At 34.6% G+C, this 19973-nt stretch overlaps 1 pseudogene across 3 annotated transcripts in view; it reads right to left on the bottom strand.

Moving 5' to 3' along the window:
* Window positions 1-19973, bottom strand: part of LOC145676362 (glucose dehydrogenase [FAD, quinone] pseudogene) — a 146747-nt pseudogene that overhangs the window by 8476 nt on the left and 118298 nt on the right. The window lies entirely within an intron of this gene.

The raw sequence follows: 19973 nt of genomic DNA, 5'->3' as shown, positions 1-19973 counted from the left end.
TTTCATGTGTTCAGCCGCCTCTCGTAGGCTTGAGCATTATGAATTTGGTAGATATCTAATGTTATTTCATATAAACCATCTGCAGTAAGACGAGGAAATTCATTGAGTGAAGTATCATCACATGGCGTCCAAACCTGCGATGTTCACCTAATAATGTCTCCCGAATTAGTAAGCTTTTGTTGCAGATGATTTAGCAGATTAGTACGTGATAGCATAATAGCAACTTCTTGCATTTCATAGGCATCTTTAGTGAGGGACGCTGCAAACTGGTTTTCCATGGCGCAAGCAATCAGAAGATATACACGAATATGCGCCAATGCTGGTATGGGAACTCTATTTCTGAACATTTTAAACTTTTTGATGTTCCCATTTTTGGCCTCTACTGGCCATCTGCCCTTGGTGACTACACGTGAAAAGTTTGCATCTGCTGCTTCATGTTGTTTTTAACCCTTTTGAATGTTTAAGAGCCGGCATGTTGGCAAGTATTCCTGCTTTCTGCAATTCAGGTATAGAATGTCGAAATCCTCGAACGACCAGGACGCAGTCACCAGGCTCTATGAAGTAGTGTAAATTATTAGAAGCATCTCTAAACAAAGAGTTGATAATGTTGGTATCGTTATTTGCACCAACGAATGGGCCTACAACATCGACAATAAACCCAGACGGTATGACAATCATCTTGGCTTTACAAGAGGACGGCATTTGCACAAATCTGTTGTTGATTTTGTTGTAAATACATATAACGAATTAAAAGTCGTAAATCCGTTGCAATCGGAATCTAGAGTAATTGCATCAATTCGAAATTTGCTACCGTTTAAACTACAACAGATCCTGTTTTCTACCCAGTGTATGAGTTTTAATCATTTATTAATGCTTGTACAATGTTATGAAACTCAATACCACGCTCAGAATCATCAAGCGGGAGTAGGTAAAATTAAAAATAATTCAGATCACTTTGTACCTGTTCGTAATCTAAATATTCGTAATGCAGACAATACGGAATATAACCTAAGTCGAGCAAATTTCAACAATCAGAACGGACAAAATAGGCAAAGATATGATAGGAATCCACCTAACCTAACCAATCGTGACAATAATTATGTCAGATCACTTAATCGAAGTAGACACAAAAACAGTCGAAATTCATGGCGAAATTCTAGAAATGCTATAAATCCTATGTATAGACATAATCGTAGTTCAAGAGATGTCACTTTGTATCAAAATCAAGATAAGGACGCAATTCATGTACAAAATAATGCGGAACCTAATCACGATTGTGCAGTACAATGTACTTTATTAGAATCATATGCAAGTACGAATGTAAACTGACTGCAGTTGATGAAGTAAGAGTTAAACCCATATCAGCTACTGATTCTTATGAATATGTTTGTGTAAAAATAGATTTATTTTCTTCCTTTTGTTCGTCCGAACATAGGTTACGTTTAATTTTTGATTTTTACTTAATTTAATTTTCTTTAATTCTCATTAACCAATGATAATTTTCAAATGATTTTTAATTCTCTCTTGTTAATATGAAGAATTATAATTCGATTTATAATTGATCAAAGGCAAAGGTTATTTATATTATATGGATTTGTGTCGAGAATTCGTTGTCAAAGATTATGTTGAGAATAAGGTTCATTCTATTAAGCTATTTATCCGACGACTGTCTTTATGCGCTACTTTATAGGTTACCCGAATAAGATTCTTCTATATTCTGATGCCTTATGGATACAATGTATATTATGAAACGTCATCTAACGTAGTTATTATATAATGCGCCCTGGAAAGATCAAACATTTTTTTCTTAACATCACCGTTTTTAATAATGATTGAAATTGTTGAACATTGGGATTTATGTTTTAAAAGGTAATTTGCCTCTTACGATTTTGACTTCGCACCCTTCATTAATTATATTATTAAGCGACGACGTTTTTGTAATAAAAGATAAATGATAATGGAATAAAAGGATTTATTATGAATGTATCTATATATATGAAATTCAATGAAGATACATACTAGGGGCGACCAAAATGTAAAGGACATAAGTAATGTAATACTATTATTGTAAACGGACCAGTGGTTCTTAAATATAAAAGCCAAGCTCGCTTGTAACTTTTATATTCAGTCCCATCGTCGGGGACATTTTTATACAACGAGATACTTTGTATTGTTTAATAATTACCTGTACCTTGGGCAGAAAGTGCTCATACTCAAGCAATATACTTGATATAATGTTAATTTAAAATAACAAAAGAAGAGTGTTTTTAATATATGTAAAGAAATATGCATTATTGTATAATTCGTTGCTATGTAGTTGTTTATAGATACTGAATCAACATGTATGTTTGCAAGACAGTTTGAGTGAAAATACGTTAAAAGAGTATCAACTAATAAACCATTTAATACCGATCATCGACTTGTAATTTCGATAGAAAAGGTGAGAATAATAGTGTATATAATTATTGAAGATATTTTTATGTGTAAACAATTACTATCACTCAAGATTTACTTATATCATTAGCCGAACCAGGTTGACGACTACCTTTGGTGAGTCGTTGTAAATGGTTCGATTCCGTTTGCCTCGAAACCATTTTCCACATACTCCACACCCTGATGGATGAACACTCGCCATTCTCACAATAACATATTACAAATAATTGTACGAAACGAATCAGCGATAGAATATCCTCGTTAACTGACGGTCATATCGTAGCAATGTCACTCCGAAATGGTCACTCTCAGATTGAAAAAATAAATAAATAAATAAATAAATAAATAAACGCACAATGCTATAAACAGACACTATGGACATTCTGCAGCATTCCGATATAAATTAGCGATACCACAAACGTAATTGGCCGATACGCTGTCTATTGGTGGTTTTCACTGCTACAAGTTATTACGCTTGCACTATCCTCTCTCCCTACACTATAGCTATACACTATGCTGCTGCGATGATGATTTTGTTGATCTGGTGGTATTCTGCCCAACGGTAGAACTTTGATCCCAAGGTTCTTTTCGAAAGATGAATTCATAGGAACATTATTTTCTGCGACATATTATCCCATATGCCGCAAATAAACATTCTCGATTTCTCACTTTTATCTGGCACAGTAGTCGGAAACTACAAGTCTCCACTGTGGTTTTTAACTATTATTTGCCGGTGTTTATGCTTTACACGCTGTCCAAAATCCCGCTTCCTAGGCTGAACCCAAGGTACCTAAAATAATCCATTAGTCACATGTTGTCTCCCATATATTGCATTATAAAATATTTTGATATTTTGCCCCCGTCTGCCATATTTCGGAAAGCATAATTTTTCATGATGTGTTAACCCCATACCTTCCTGATAGTACCAGAGTTTTGCAAAAATTCGACACATCAGTTTTGAGCTCCTTGTGTCAAGTGGTCCTTTCTTCTAATTCATATTTGCCAAAAGTTCTAGTAATTTGTGCTTATCAAAATTTTTACAAAAAATTTATGGACAACACATTCTTTCATAAGTAGGGTATGGATATACCAGCGGTTAAATACGTACATAGCAGTACACAAAATAGCAAATATTAAAATAATGATTGAACCTATTCGTGGGACACCGAGCCTATTTCAAGAAAACGGAACTCTGTGTCTATTACTGCTTTTTGTTATATTGGTAATATACACGTCGATTCCGGATTGTCGGTTTCTACCACTCTCGATTGAAAAAAAAAACTGTTCACAGAAGAGAAAAAACTACAGGGTGGCCCAAAAGTAGGTATACACCCCTGCATTGATCAAGTATAACATTCTAGCTAATAGGTTTCGGGCTTAAAATATAAATAAAAAGACGTTAGGAACAAATAATAAAGAAACTAAGTCTTCCTGGTGGATAACAATAAGAAATGATAAAAAAAGCAATGAGTTTATCGGTACGGGCCTACCTACTTTGCGACGCTAAATTCATATCTAAAACTGCAACCACTTTTCGCTGTGTTACTGTTCTTTCTCTATGCAAATCAATGTTAAAAACTGAAATCCTAGATTTCTACTTCTTCCGGTTTGAATAGAAGGATGCGCAAAGATTACACATATACTATACTTGGACACTAAATATATCTATATCTATCTATCTATCTATCTATCTATCTATCTATCTATCTATCTATCTATCTATCTATAGCACCAAGAGGTCTCTGTGTAACGAGCTGTAGACAATAACTATTCGCATTTATATGACATTTTTCTTGGTCTCTAAAGTTACTACAATGGTTACCTACTTCAGTTTAATGTGTTTCACAACTCCAAATAATATATTCAATGTATATAGTAATTTTTTGGCCAAATAGAATATGCATCTTTTTTTACTTTGAATTACATATATATTATTGTTTTGTCTTTTTATACTTAAATAAGTTAATTTTATATTGTTATAATTATAATGAGTCCTATCTACTACGTTATCAACCCAGAAACAAAAAAGTTGGTTATTCTGGAGACAAAAAGTGGAGGTGTTTCATTATGTTCTATCTGGACTTCTTTTTCCCAAAACAGAAAAATGTATTTTATATTTTAAACCATTGTTATGTCTAAAGTATTTAGAATTTTCCTGTGAAATTCCAGGGTTTCATAGCTCTTAGTGTGGGAAACCTTCACAATAATTGACTTTTCCCTTGCTCTAAAATTGTATGTTTTATATTTAAAAAACTACATTTTCGGCAATTATCAAGGGTTCTTTGTAACCAAAATAGCTATATTACATGTTAAGTTCTTTTTGTGTGTATGAACTTTATGCATACATTTATATATGGGCTAAGCATTTCTTGTAATTACTTTGACAAAATATGAAAAAGGAGAACTAATAATTTTCGAAGATATTTGCATATCTATATTGTTTTTCCAAGTGGTTTCTAAGTAACTTTTTGAAGTTGCCAACCTTATGTGTTTTCGACCTACGATACTGACAAATCAGATAATTCTCCCATCTCACGTGACCACTAGTGCGTTGTTGTTTGACTGTGAACTTCTCATTCAAGACATGGAAACATTGAGTAGATAGTATTTTTTGAAGCGCAGCCAACATTACGGATTTATCTTAACCAATCAAAAGCGGAATGTTCAGTGGGGAGAGGGAAACTAGTTTCAGTTGTAGTTTGATGACTAAGATTAGCGGCTGCAGTTTCTGGCGCGCGGGGAAGGGGAAAGGGGTGGCGTAGTGGGATGGATTTTTAAGAGCTTTTAGCAGGTAGGAATTAGACGCTTGAATGAATCTTTTGATTCTCATTAGTCATAAATTTTTCAGGGACAAGCTTTTTAAAAATAGACTCTCTTTATGCTGCTGAATATACAGTAGTACTGAAAGTGAATGTATTTGATAGTAATATAATAATAGCGTTAACATAATGACATCAAAAATTCAACAATAGGATGCTTATGTAAAATCGGAAGATTGCATATTTATATACGTATATATCGTCTGTGTATTTCAGAATAACTGAAAAAAAAGTATTGAAGATTAAATGGAGGAGAATGTAAGAAAACAAACGGACACAAATAAATGTATGTTATATAGCGTATCTGAGAGCATCCGTACATTGCTTTTAAAGTGAATCGGGTAATCTCTATAGAATTGTGATATTTCCAAATCTGGTATTAATTGGAAGTGGTACACCCGAACCGAATATTCATTTTTTTTTTTTTTTGAACATTGTACATTTAGGTCAGATTAGGGTTGTACTTTAAAAATTTAAAACACACTTGTGTTGAACATTTTTGTAGAAAAATCTTCGATCTTCCTTAAAGGTATTTTAAACGTTTGTCGAACAGACTAATTATAACTAATGTTTCAACTGCCAAAGATTAATCTTAGCCATCTGTGCTTTCATTTCAAGAGGAAGAGAGTTGATTTCTAATAAAATTACAAAAATTAAATAAATAAATCTGGTAGTCCCAATAACTTTGTGGATCAATGTAAACGAGATTATTGATCTATGGATCAATTTGATACACACTAGTGTTCCAAGGTTCTTCGAATATAGCATAATATATGACTGAAAATTCGAAAGTTTCACGTATTCTTGTGGACCACCACACTTTGACAGACTTTAATAGCTGTTTTGAACAGAGTTGACAGTTGTTTTCATTGTTGACCTTTTTTGCCTTTTCTGCCATGACATAATAGAACTGAACACAAAGAAGGACTCTGTCTAGTTGTACTTTCGAGAGTAAACTGTTTGCCTGGTGTAGCAGAGATTCTCTGACTCTCATTCTCTCTCTGTCTCTATCTGTATGTAAGTATGTGTGTCTGTATCTTGTTTGAATGCTTCCATCCATCATCATTGTTGTTTTTGTTATGGATTGTTTGACGCAAGTGTAATGAAAGCGATTAAATATAATTTCAATGGTTAATTAGTTTTAGTTAAACCATATAAGAAAAATTAAATCCCGATAATTCATATGTGTTATTTCTCGGAATTTTTGGAAGGGGAAATTCATTAATATACCTTAGGAGACAATAAGAGGAAAATACATACGTACCTGGAGTCAGACTTCAGTTCATTCAAGCGCTAGCTACGGAAACGTATCAAACTTGGCACTAAAAAGATTATTGTTTGCGAAAAATAAGTAGCGTTGATTAAAGCAACAGAGAGATGAAAATGAAACCATGGAATGAGATTGGTGAAGGAATACAGTAATTGTGAACTGAATAAATTGATAACGGAAGAAAAATGAAATACAAATTATCAACGTAAGTAGCAGATATCCAGCAATAGCTAAAATAGACTATCCGAATTCTCACAAAAAATTTCATAACTCACCACAAAATAAATTAAATTGATCAAGTGTCAATCTCTTATTGTTTTACAAACCCATTTCCTCTTTGATAGTCTGTTTTCTTATGACTAGAGTCCCGGATGTTTATTTGCTTAAATTACCAAAAATCATGTATTTATTTATGTGCTTGAAATGTTTAAATGTTAGGGATGGTATCGAAACGAGACTTCATACAGTCTCGGTCTCGTCTAGGTTGATAAATAGCGATCTCGGTCTCCATCTCGTCTCGAGTCAAAAATCGCCATCTCGATCTCGTCTTGGTCAACACAGAGATGGTATCGAAACGAGATGAGACGAGACTTCATACAGTCTCGGTCTCGTCTTGGTTGATAAATAGCGGTCTCGATCTCGTCTCGAATCAAAAATCGCCGTCTCAGTCAACAGATGCTCGTCTCGAAAGTCTCGAAATGAATAGTGTGAAATTAAAATTGTGAACGTATTATTATCGTAGAGTCTGTCGTTTCCGCTTTTTATTTTTGCCTTCATTCTTGACATAGAATTATGGTATGGTGTACCTCTTCATACCTGATTTGCTAGCGCTAATGCTTTCCATGCGCGTATTCCAGGTTCAATCGTCAGTGGTTATATCATTCCTGGGATAAAACCTAATAGTAAGCCATATTTACTTTCAGCAATAGACTTTGTCTCATATAGGTTCAGAAAAGCTATAAAATTAAACTCTATTAAATTAACTCCAGTAGTATACAGTAGTTTATTTACTTCCTTTAAATCAGAATTGTTCAATTTCTCCTAACGGATAACGCAACATATAGCAGCATGAATGCATTTAATCATACCGAAATTGAAATTTTACAATATCTCATTTATTATCAAATACATTCTGCTTTGACTGTCATTTTAAAAATAGAATATTGTAGTATACCAGTATTGACAAAATGACAATATAACGTTCATTATCTGAACAAATAGGGTAAATTATTATATATTTTGTTTCAAATTGATCAAATGCTTTAATACTGTTCCACATCTCCGTGTTTAATTGACACTTTATAACACGAAATTCCCGAACCTGTGGTGGGAGCTACGGCACTCATCTTTGCTATGTGTGTTCCTGGGTTGGATCACCAAACAAGTTAGATTCAAAGTCCAATGTTTCGCATAGTTCGCGTCTCACTTTAAGTACAATATTTCTTATATAAGTCCATAAGGTCGTTTTGCATTACATAAGCATATATCCAGTGCCGTAACTAGGCAAGAGCAACTGGGGCAGTACCCCGAGGCCCTCACCCATAAGGGTCTAGGAAAAACCAGACACACCTACAAAATTTCTACTCTGAGAATTGAATAAAGGATAATAATGTAATAATATAAGTCTAAAAGCATCCTACTACTTTGTAACTACTTAGTATAGTTTGAAAAACAGTACTATAGGTCCTAGTTAAAGAACCGGTCTTTCGCTTCTCCTGTAAAATTACGAAATTATGACTTAGTTTAGTTTACCTCTGAGGTCCAGATATAATAAATAATCACCATAATCATAATCAACCATTGTCAATCCACTACTGGATGAAGGTCTTTCCAGATTTACTCCACAACTATCTATCTTGGGCAATTCTTTTCGAGGTTACTCCCCAGTGGTTCTTGGGCGTTTTCTAGGCTGTTTTTATCACTTGGGGTCCAGTCTAGAATTGTTTTCGTCCTCGATCATAATTTCTTCTTGCAATACCTCCAGCACATTTTCCAGCTCATCTTAAAATTGTTTCATTAGTACCAGTCATTAGTTGCCAAATAATTTATTTCTATATATCTGGGCTACAAATAGCTCAAGTCCGTTACTTTCGGAGCAGAGACACGCTACTTTTTGATCTTCGGATCTTCAAACACTAACTGAATGATTTAAATCAACACAATGTGAGGACCACCATTTCGTCTAGCGGCTAGTATGCTTGACTTCGGTTCGTGTGGTCCCGCGTTCGATTCGTAGTGGGGGTAAAGTTGAACGACCGAAGTGGTTCGGGTTCCAATATAATCAGTAGTTGCACGTCTCCTTTTGTTGCCCTGGCATAATCGTGGGGACGTTAAACTAAAACAAAACAAAAAAAATGAACACAATGTGTATTACTAACTGTAAATCCTTGAAGAATTGCATATAGCTATATGGTATGGATCGATTTTCAGGTGGTCGCTGGTCAAACTAAAGCAAGTGAAATGTAATTAGAGTGTAATTAGGACTTTTAATTAAGCACGATTTTAATCTAAAGTGTACACTAGGCCTAAGGCTTAGTGGGATCAACTAGTATTACTGAAAATTTATGACTTATATTTAATTTCAGTTAGAATTTGCATTTACATGTATTGCTGGAACGAAAACTTTGACATTAACATTATAAGTAGTCCAAAGACTATGAAAACCGTCTTCTTTTGAAAGCACTATAGAATACACTATTGCACTATAAAACAAATAAATAGTAATTTTAAAATGTTTTATGCTTAGCTACGTTATTTGCACAATATTTAGAATAATATTTAGCAATTTATTTATGTGGGCAACACTGCTTAAAATAATGTAATTACGACTTGTAATTAAAACCAGAGATACGCGTCTACGCGTAAAAAACGATAGTTTCCGTTTACGTGTCAACTATGCGTAGACAATGTAGAATATGTCAACAACACCTAATTTAATATGGCATCGTGGACAATAAAGGAGCTTTATTTTGTCGTTACCTTGCGAAATTGCGTACAAAATAAAATGCCTAGACCACCGAATAGTAACTTTCGAATACTTAGTTTCGTCTTGATGAAGGAAAATGAAAAATATTATGCATTTTGCAAAATATGCAAGAAAAAATTGACAAATACAGCAGCTTCAAGACTGAAAGCCCACAGGTGAGAATTAGTTTTGTAAGTTTCATTATAAAAGCAGTGCTCGAAGTGGAAAATCTAAGGAAGTGGTATGTGCAGAGCAGAGTAAACATACAGATTAGATAATTCCTTCTACTTTCTATATGTTAGTCGTTTCCCTAATCTTTCGCTGCACCGAACCAAAACAACTGAATGAGAAAATATGAACAAACGAGCAACGAAATTGTTCCTTACATTTGATAGTGATTGTCTACATAGTCTACACGGGAAAAGGTGTAATGTAGATTACGTATCGATTACAGTAGACAATCGCATAGACGTAAAGTTATAGTTTACGGCACATCACTGATTAAAACCACCAAAAACTATTGTTGTAATGTTATAGAAGCAAAGGAAAGCAACAATCATTATAAAAATTTAACACAAATACGCCATTTTAAGCAGTATAACAATCACTACGCATGTATGTTTGGTATCTCTGAAACGGTTTGAAATAATAAGTGTTGTAAATGGCATTATGATCATTCAAGTCTCTGGAAGCATCTACATGATGAGACATGATATGCCAGCACGTTTTCGAAGTAAAGTCTAGATAAAATTAAATTTTCCATTTTTTATAACTTTGTTCCCTCATTCATTCTAAATACATTACACCATAATAATAACACAGGCCTACAGAAAAAATTTTTTTTCTTGGTGCCTAAAATTTTAGAGCTGATTTTAACTATGTGTGAGGCGCTGAATCCAATAATAAAAGCAGTTTTTTTCTATCAGCTCTACTTTGGTAGATACAGGCTACTGTACCAGTAGTGTTATTTACGTTACAATGTATGTGGAAGAAATATTACAATCCAAAATAAATATGTAAATTATAAATGATGTAACCACTATTTCTGCATGCTTCTTGCAATAGTATACAAAATAAGCAAAAGAAATACAAATATTCTCGTAATAACAAGTTTGAATATGATCTTATAAACTCTGCAACTCAAATAAATCCTACTGTGCTCTATAGAGATTTCTATTTGGAAGAACGGCGCTCTTTTCTCATTAGTGCTGCTATCTGTCGGTACTAAACGGAAACTAGTCATATAGTAGTTCCAGGAACGTCCACTAGATTGCATTGGTATTCTACTTGGCTAGTGGATCGTAGTTGTTGTCTTGCAGGTGGAGTGACATGTTGGAACATGTGAGTTTTGTTCTGAAATCATAACTTGTATCGCGTATACTAAGGCTTTATATTTAACATCCGTGTTAGTGGCCTGAACATAAAATGAGTTCAAGTCGAAGAAGTTGTGTTAACCATCCTGATGTGTTTTGCTACATATGTGGTGAGTACACATTTAAAGACAATAGAAAACATATCAGTGACTTTGTAAAAAAAAAGCATATCATGCATATTTTGGTGTACGCCTAGGGGACCAAGATAAAACGTGGGCTCCACATATTGTGTGTAAAATGTGTACTGAACACTTGCGACAGTGGACAACTGGAAAAAGAAAAAGTCTTAAGTTTGGTGTTCCAATGGTTTGGAGGGAACCCACAAACCATGTTGATGACTGTTATTTCTGCCTGGTAAATGTTACGGGTATGAATAGAAATAACCGGAACAAGTGGACATATCCTGATCTGCCTTCAGCAAGACGTCCAGTTGTTCATTCCGATGAAATACCAATCCCAACGTTTCACCACTTGCCACAGCTTTGTGAGACTGAAAACGAACGTAGTGAACATTCTTGTGACATGGATTATGGAAGTGACAGTGATTATGAGGGAATGTCAACAATTCCTCAACAGTTTAATCAAGATGAGCTAAATGATCTAGTTAGGGACCTTAATCTTTCAAAAGAATCGTCTGAATTACTTGCTTCCAGATTGAAGGAGAAAAACGTACTAGAACAAGGAACTAAAATCACATTCTACCGAACAAGGGAAAAGGAGTTTTTACCATTTTTCACTGAAGACACAAATCTCGTATTCTGTCACGATGTTAGAGGTCTCCTAGAACACATGGGTCTTCCAGAATACAATCCAGATGATTGGCGCCTGTTTATTGATAGCTCCAAGCGAAGTTTAAAATGCGTCCTTCTACACAATGGCAATAAATATGGCTCAATTCCAATCGCTCATTCAACACGACTGAAAGAAGAATATGAAGCAATTGCTTTGGTTATGGAAAAAATTAAATATCAGGACCATCAGTGGGTGATTTGTGTGGATTTAAAGATGGTGAACTTTCTTCTTGGACAGCAAAGTGGCTACACAAAATATCCTTGTTTTCTATGTCTGTGGGATAGCAGAGACAAAGCAAACCATTGGTCAAAAAAAGAGTGGCCGCAGAGAGACGACATGGTTGTTGGTAAGAAAAATATTATTAACATGCCTATTGTTGAGTGTGACAAAATCATTTTGCCACCTCTACATCTCAAGCTCGGTTTGATGAAGCAGTTTGTAAAGGCGCTAAATAAGGACGGGCCGTGCTTTGCTTACATGGGAAACAAGCTACCTCAGATCAGCACAGAAAAATTAAAAGCTGGAATATTTGATGGTCCCCAAATAAGACAACTCATGAAAGATCCGGCTTTCGTGGAGTCCATGAATGAGACTGAACGTAGAGCTTGAACCTCATTTGTAGAAGTTATCAAGAATTTCCTTGGCAATAATAAAGCTGATAACTATGTTGAGCTAGTGAACCAGATGCTTAATGCATTCCAAAAACTTGGATGTAATATGAGTATCAAAATTCATTACCTGCACAGCCATTTGGACCGTTTCCCAGACAACGTAGGCAGTCTGAGTGAAGAACAAGGTGAAAGATTTCACCAAGATATTAAAACAATGGAGGACCGCTACCAAGAAAGATGGGATGCCCATATAATGGAAGATTACTGCTGGAACCTAAAAAGAGACTGTGCAAAGAAACATTCAAGGATGTCACGAAAACGAAGCTTCCGAAGTGTTGAATAGATCGTTTTGAACAAATTATTTGATTTTTTATTCATAAAAACTATTATAAAATGTAGTTACAGAGTTATTATGTACTTGATGTTTGTGTTTATATGGTTTTCATTATTTTCAAAGTGTTCCAAATAACAGATTTAAATGTCATAGTTTTCTTTTCACTTACAGTAAAACAGCACCTATGCAATTTTCAACGTTGTAGCAGGTCAGTCTTGCAATTCCTATATCTCAAAAACTAAAGCTGTTAGGGGAAAACTAACGCCATATTTGGATTCAGCGTCCCAATTCTACTTCAAATCAGCTAAGAAATACCCGGCACCAAAACCACTGTAAGCCAGTGTAATATTTGACGCTAAGATACAATTGATGCGCATTGCAGCGTCCACGCCATTTGAGTTATTAGAAATCTCCAAAATGTTGATGTTAGTGATACTGTATTGTCCTTTGTTACATTGAATAATGTATGTGGTATTGTGGTTGTATTTTAATATCTAAATTAGAAATATGCAATACCTTACGCAGTGCAATTTGAGAAAATACAATTTTATGTTGCGTTAACAACATTGCTAGGTTATCTACTGGTATTGCAGCATATCTAGAAGAATTTCCCTTAAATATTTCACACAACTTATTACAAAATTTCAGCATTATATATATATATATATATATATATATATATATATATATATATATATATATATATATATATATATATATATATATATCGCGGATCCAAAGGGAGGACTATAGTGGCCATAGACCCTTTGACGCTCAGATATACACTCGATAAAGTGGGCTTTAATCCTACTTTCTTTACACTGGATAAAACGTCAAACTATGGTTTAGCCCCTCCCTTGATCATATCCTGGATCCGCCACTATGCTCAGAATCATTAGTCGATGACTGGTCAACATGAATAGTCAGAACATTATAACTATATATATATATATATATATATATATATATATAGACTGTTCCATAATTCATAATTCGTGTGTAATTTTCTACAGCATTCGGAGAAGATGAAGTTTTCACACTATTAATATAAAATTTGGCACTCTTATTGAAAAATATCTGAATTTTTTTTAATTTCCAAAGGAAATAAGATAAAATTCCTGTTTAGCTTGCCTTTTGGGGGTGTAAACACAGAAGTTCATTTTCCTTATGTATTTGCTACAAAATGCAAAAACGCTCATTCACAAAGGTAATAAAGCCGTCTCAAACATTATTTTGGGAAGGCCACCTTTTTGGGGAGTAAGGGGCGTAAAAAGGGTGGGTGATATGTTAGCAAAATCTCAAAATTTATTTTCGGAATGCCAGCAAGCGTCAGATTAATCACGAATGCACAGTATTAATGCTCCAGTGCTCCTTACATATAAAAATGACTTATAATGGAGCTACAGCCTTCTATTTAAAAAAAAAAAAAAAAAAAAAACATAAATATCCTTAGTAGGGACTACGGAAAGAAGGTATTTTTTGTTAATTAATGTGAAATTTGGCGTCATTTTAGCAAAAAGTTATGAGTTTTCACATCCGGAATGTTATTTTGGTAACGCATCGCCTTAGGGGGGCATAGGGGGCTGAATAAAAGTAAGTTCATTTTATCTGTCTTACACTTAGCTTAATGAAATCTTTAAACAATTTAGTTAATGACGACGGTGCCAAAAAAAAAAGTGTTGTTCTAAAAAAGAAATAATATGTTTTCTTGGGTTTATGGTATAGCGTTACTCAACCTGATCCTTATTCCTCGCGAGACATTTGTTTTTTTACAACCATGTGTCCATAGTAAACGATTTCCTGACGTGCTTACATGTGCAGTATTCGAGTAAGCTACTGCGTAGAAAGTGGGATCAAACGGTTATTGTGTAAGAAGTAGGGAAAAGATACCGTACGCTTTTTTATGAATGAAGAAATCAATATTGAAACTTAAAGGTCATCTATAAAACTTATAATTTTTAAAATTTTACTTCTCATTAAGCTTTTTCGTTCGTGGTACCTGCGGCATTTTCCATATTCATTGTGTGTTCTATTTCGACCTGGTTTGCTTAAGTGTGCAGAAATATGCTGGTGACTTGTATGTGTGATTTTATGCTATAAGAAGAGTCCAATTTGTTTCTTTGAAACACACAAGTCTTTGATTATATTCCAGTGATGCCAAAACAACGAAGCTATATCCTCAATCTGGTACACTGAAAGACGATATTCATTTACACTAGATTCGAGATTTTTAAAAAAAATCAAAACATTCTTCTACAATAATGTCAAATTGCACATTAATTGTAAAGCATATTTATTTACCTTCTTCCCGTACGTCCCTGCTAAGGATATCTATCGTAAACTATATGATTTTTGGAAGGGTGGCTGTAGCCCTATAGAGTATCAGACATTGGCACATGCAAGGAGCATCGTAATATTAATTTTATATCAATTGTGACTAATCTAATGCTCTCTGGAATTTCCAAAATAACATTTGAAATTTTTATAAAGATCCACCAAATTGTGTTTCGCCCCCTGTGCCCAAATAAGGCGGTGCGTTATAAAAATAACACTCGAGATTTCATAAATGCATATTGTTTGCTACAATGACGCCAAATTTCACATTAATTAACAAAAAACTACCTTCTTTTTGTATGTCAGTAATAAGTCACTAACCATGCAAGCAGCATTGGAATATCAATTCTGTGACATTTGTGAATGCTCACTGGCATTTCCGCAACAAAATTTGGATTTTTTTTTCATAAAGATCCATTATCTGATGCTTCACACCTGTGCCCCCCCTAAGGCGGTGGTTACCAAAATAACATTCCAGATGTGAAAACTCATAACTTTTTGCTACAACAACGCCAAATTTCACATTAATTAACAAAAAATACCTTCTTTTCATAGTCCATACTAAGGATATTTATGGTGATTTCTTTTATTTTCGAAAGAAGGCTGTAGCTCCATTATAAGTCATTTTTATATGTAAGGTGCACTGGAGCATTAATACTGTGACATTCGTGATTCATCTGACGCTTACTGGCATTTCGAAAATAAATTTTGAGATTTTGATGACATCACTCACCACCTTTTTACGCCCGTTGCACCCCAAAAGGGGTGGCCTTCCGAAAATAATGTTTGAGACGGCTTTATTAGCTTTGTAAATGAGTGTTTTTGCATTTTGTAGCAAATACAACTCATTTGCCCCAAAATCTTTACGAATAATTATTGGAGAAAACTGCTTCCAAAATTTAACATTGAATCTCCCATAAGGAAAATGAACTTCTGTGTTTACACCCCCAAAAGAGGGCTAAACAGCAATTTTCTCTTATTTCCTTTGGAAATTCAAAAAATTCAGATATTTTTCAATAAGAGTGCCAAATTTTACATTTATATATACATACATACATACACACACACACACACACACATATATATATATATATGTATATGTATATATATATATATATATATATATATATATATATATATATATATATATATATATATATATATATATATATATATATATATATATATATACGGTGTCTCAAAAGTCACCTGACATAGGGTAACTCTGTTATTATCAGAGTTACAACAAAATGTAAGAGGGAAAACCGTCTCCAAATATGACGTTTTCAATCTAGAGTGAAGGATTTTTTTAATCGGACGAGCCGTTTGGGCTGTACACTCTTTATGCCCAAACGCCGAATGTTAAATGAAAATGCAACGTTGCTATTTACTTGGACCAATAACATAAATAAATAAAGTTACTGTCTTTTATGCTAATGTGTCGATGGCCAGTCTTCATTTCAAACAGTCAACGCCTATGGGAATATCACATTCATCTCAGCGACCGCCAAACTATGCATTTATACTAATAGCGATCATTTTGGATTATTATTACATGTCTCGGTACCCCCCCCCCCGCCGGCAGGTGACTACCGGCCCGCATACAATGGTAGCAGAATTTGAAAGTCATCGCTAATGGAAGTGTCACAATTGATATCAGCGACCGCGAAAACTATGATCGGTCATTTTGGACTAATATCGGTCATTTTTGATTATTTTTACACGTCTCGGTATCCCATCCCTGAAGGCGAATGGAATGAATTTGGAAGTTAATGCGATTGATCTCATCGACCGCGAAAATGAAGAATTTGACATTAATATCGGTCATTTTCTACTGCTTTTACATGTCTCGGTACTCCCCCTTCTTGAGACCCTCTGGTTCGAATTATATATATATATATAAATATTAAAAAACGCTTCGTTTTGGTCTGGAGCCTGAACCAAGGTACCTGTGACCAAAATTTGGCCACTTTCGGTCCAACTATCTGGTCCCCAGGCCGCACACAGGCACACAGACAGACATACAAACAAACAAACTTTATATATATATGGAGAGAGAGAGAGAGAAAAAAGGCTATATACATCAGCAGTGGATTATGTTTCGGTAGAGGTTTGAGAAACGGATAAGAAACATTTGTGTTATACGTGCAGTGCGAAAAAATGATCACAAATTTATTTCAGGAGGGGCTTGAGCCCAATAGCCAACCCTAAATACGCGACTGTACATCAGTCAACCGTTCCCATATTATCTAACATAAGAACGAAGGAAATTTTGAGTAAAGGCAAGTTTAATAGCTATCAATATTCGAGACGAGACGGAGACTTTTGAAACACACCTAAGTCTCGTCTCGGTCTTGTCTCGATTTATAAAGATCTGTCTTGGTCTCGGTTATATAAAATCTGTCTCGGTCTCGTCTCGGTACATTGAAGTCCATCTCGGTCTCGGTACTATACTCTAGGATACAAAATGACACAATGAGCATTTAATAACTAAATTAATTTCACAAAAGGATGCTTATGGAGTTCAAGAGGTATCGCGTCTGACTACCAATCGGTAACCTTGGTTCAAGTTCTGGTTGATACTTTCTTCAACAATCCCATGGTCTGAGGTACACTGTGTACACACTTTTATCAAATTAAGTACCATGGTACCCTTGTTGCTGCTGGATATATTGAAAGGTAAAGGGAGTTTAGCGTGGGATTAGCCAACCAATCCCTCTCTGTCTGTAGGTTGAGAATCCTGATTCGCTACTTCCTGCTATACGAAATATTGTTTATACTGAGACACTGTTCCATAGCCGCCAAAAACAGAATACACCAACTTGAGTAATTATTGATCATTGTAATAACTACCAGTATTTTATAGTGTCTACATATAGTAGTTTACAATAGATAAAAAATAAAAACAATTAGATATAATTTTCTTTTAAAAAATGTACTAAAAAATAAAAAAAATGTTTATGCATGATTAAAAAGAGAAACATGAGGCGCTCGTATATGTGCACCACTCCTTTAGTGTTAGCACCATGATAGAACGGAGTTATGGCTACAAAACGTACTAAAATATAATCCTAAGTTTGCTTAATTAATATAGACTGATATGGACGCGTTTAAATTATCTTAAGCAATCTTATGAAGTTCAAGCTTTATGGCAGGGAAGTGTTATAATAACGGGCCAAAATCATTTTAGTTAATACCGGTATGTTAAAATCAAAGATACCTATTTTATGGAGATATGTATCTTACTTGTGCTGGTAAAATTTCCGGAAATTTTGAACCCATTAGAAATATTTCGGAAATATAGTCAAAAACCAGAAAATATAATTTAAAAAACGATTTCTTTGCCTGATGTTAATCTTATTTGCTGGAACGTTTCTGCAGCGTACATACAATGTATTTCGCTAGCAGGAAAAATACTTAAAGCAACATGTTTTAATTTTACCTTATAGTTTTCTGATTTCTGCTAAAAATTTCTCTTTATTATTTGTATATTTTTTGAACAACTCAGAAAGAGAGATGATTTTATTTACACATACATATACACCGCACAAGTGTAAATTTGAGCAGCGAGAAATATATTAAAGAATTTAACATATGAAACTTCCATTTGTTATAATTACAGACATGTTCAAATAATCAGACTCAACATTCAGTTTCTGAATATTTTACTGTTCTTACAATATTACGTGAGAAAATACGTTCGAACTTAGTCCAAATCACTACTTTGTAACTCTGTCCTAATTTCTAGTGGGTGTGGCATATGCTTTTCAATATCAATAAAACATGCATACGTAACATTCAAATATAATTACTATAAAGTGTGTATATCCAAATTGGAAACAAAAAATAAAATGGGATTCTTACAAGAAAATTATCTCTCACGCAAAGAGTAATATTTCTTATGAAGACTTATTCTTTATTAAGTCTTTTATCCTTTGTGGCATCCCATGTACGAGTTTAGCACATTTAGCCTTCAAGTCAACATTTTGCCTTCAAGTCAGATACCACAAATTTTTGATCTCCTTGATCAATTGAAGTTTGGTTCTAATGTGCTTCTTCTCTAGCTTTTCTTTCATGAAGCTCCAAAAGTTTTCAATCGGGCTCATATCAGAACTAGTGCATGGCCACGGAAGAGCACTAATTTCGTTGTCCTCGAAAAATTTTGTCACAGTTTTGGCCCGGTGGCATGGAGCTCCATCATGCATAAAGATGAATTGTACGTCAGTAAACCAGAGTGCAGTCTGGGGAAGCAGATCTTTTTGAAGAACTTATAGATATTGGTCGTGCTTCATTGTCTCCTCTACTATATACAGTTTTCTAGGCCCGAAGACAGAGATCACACCCCGGATCATGACTGAAGTAGGATGCTTCACGGTTTATTAAAGACATTCTAACTTGAATTCTTCCCAGGTCAACGTCGCACATATTGTGTACATTCATCAGACACAAAGATACATGATTCATCACTGAAACACACTATTCTCCAATCGTCTGCAGTCCAATATAAGTTAAATTCAAAATCAAGTCAACTCAATCAACTGTAGGCCTCGTGCCCATTCGAGGCGCTTCTTTGCCATGATTGGAGTAGACTCTATTTTTTTTTCTTTCTTGACCGTGTGCTTTTATTCCCTCGACACAAAGAATCGTTTGAACACTTTCAGGTCAAATGTCGGCGCCATTCTCAGCCATTTGTATGCTTAAGTCTATTAGAAGTTGCACTTCTGTTGCCCAGCGCCAATCTTTTTAGTTTTCTGATACCTCTTAGCATGGGCGGCGATTAGGGGGGCAAAGGGGGGCAGTTGCCCCCCACTTTTCTGAAATGGCCCATTAATGTATATAGTTTCAACCAGGGAAATTTGTATATTAACATTGATATACAAATATTCAGATCGTCTTGCCCCCCCACTTTTAACCTCCAATCGCCGCCACTGCCTCTTAGCGATAGCTTTGGTTTTCGCCCACACTTTCCAACCCTATTTTGGCTCTTGTTCATTTCAACAGAGATTCTACTCACATATTTTTGTTCTATCCCAACTCTGCTA

Source organism: Thermobia domestica, chromosome 2 (assembly GCF_964235325.1).
Source record: "Thermobia domestica chromosome 2, izTheDome1.hap1.1, whole genome shotgun sequence".
Lineage (NCBI taxonomy): Eukaryota > Metazoa > Arthropoda > Insecta > Zygentoma > Lepismatidae > Thermobia > Thermobia domestica.
This window is presented reverse-complemented; position numbering and strand designations above follow the sequence as displayed.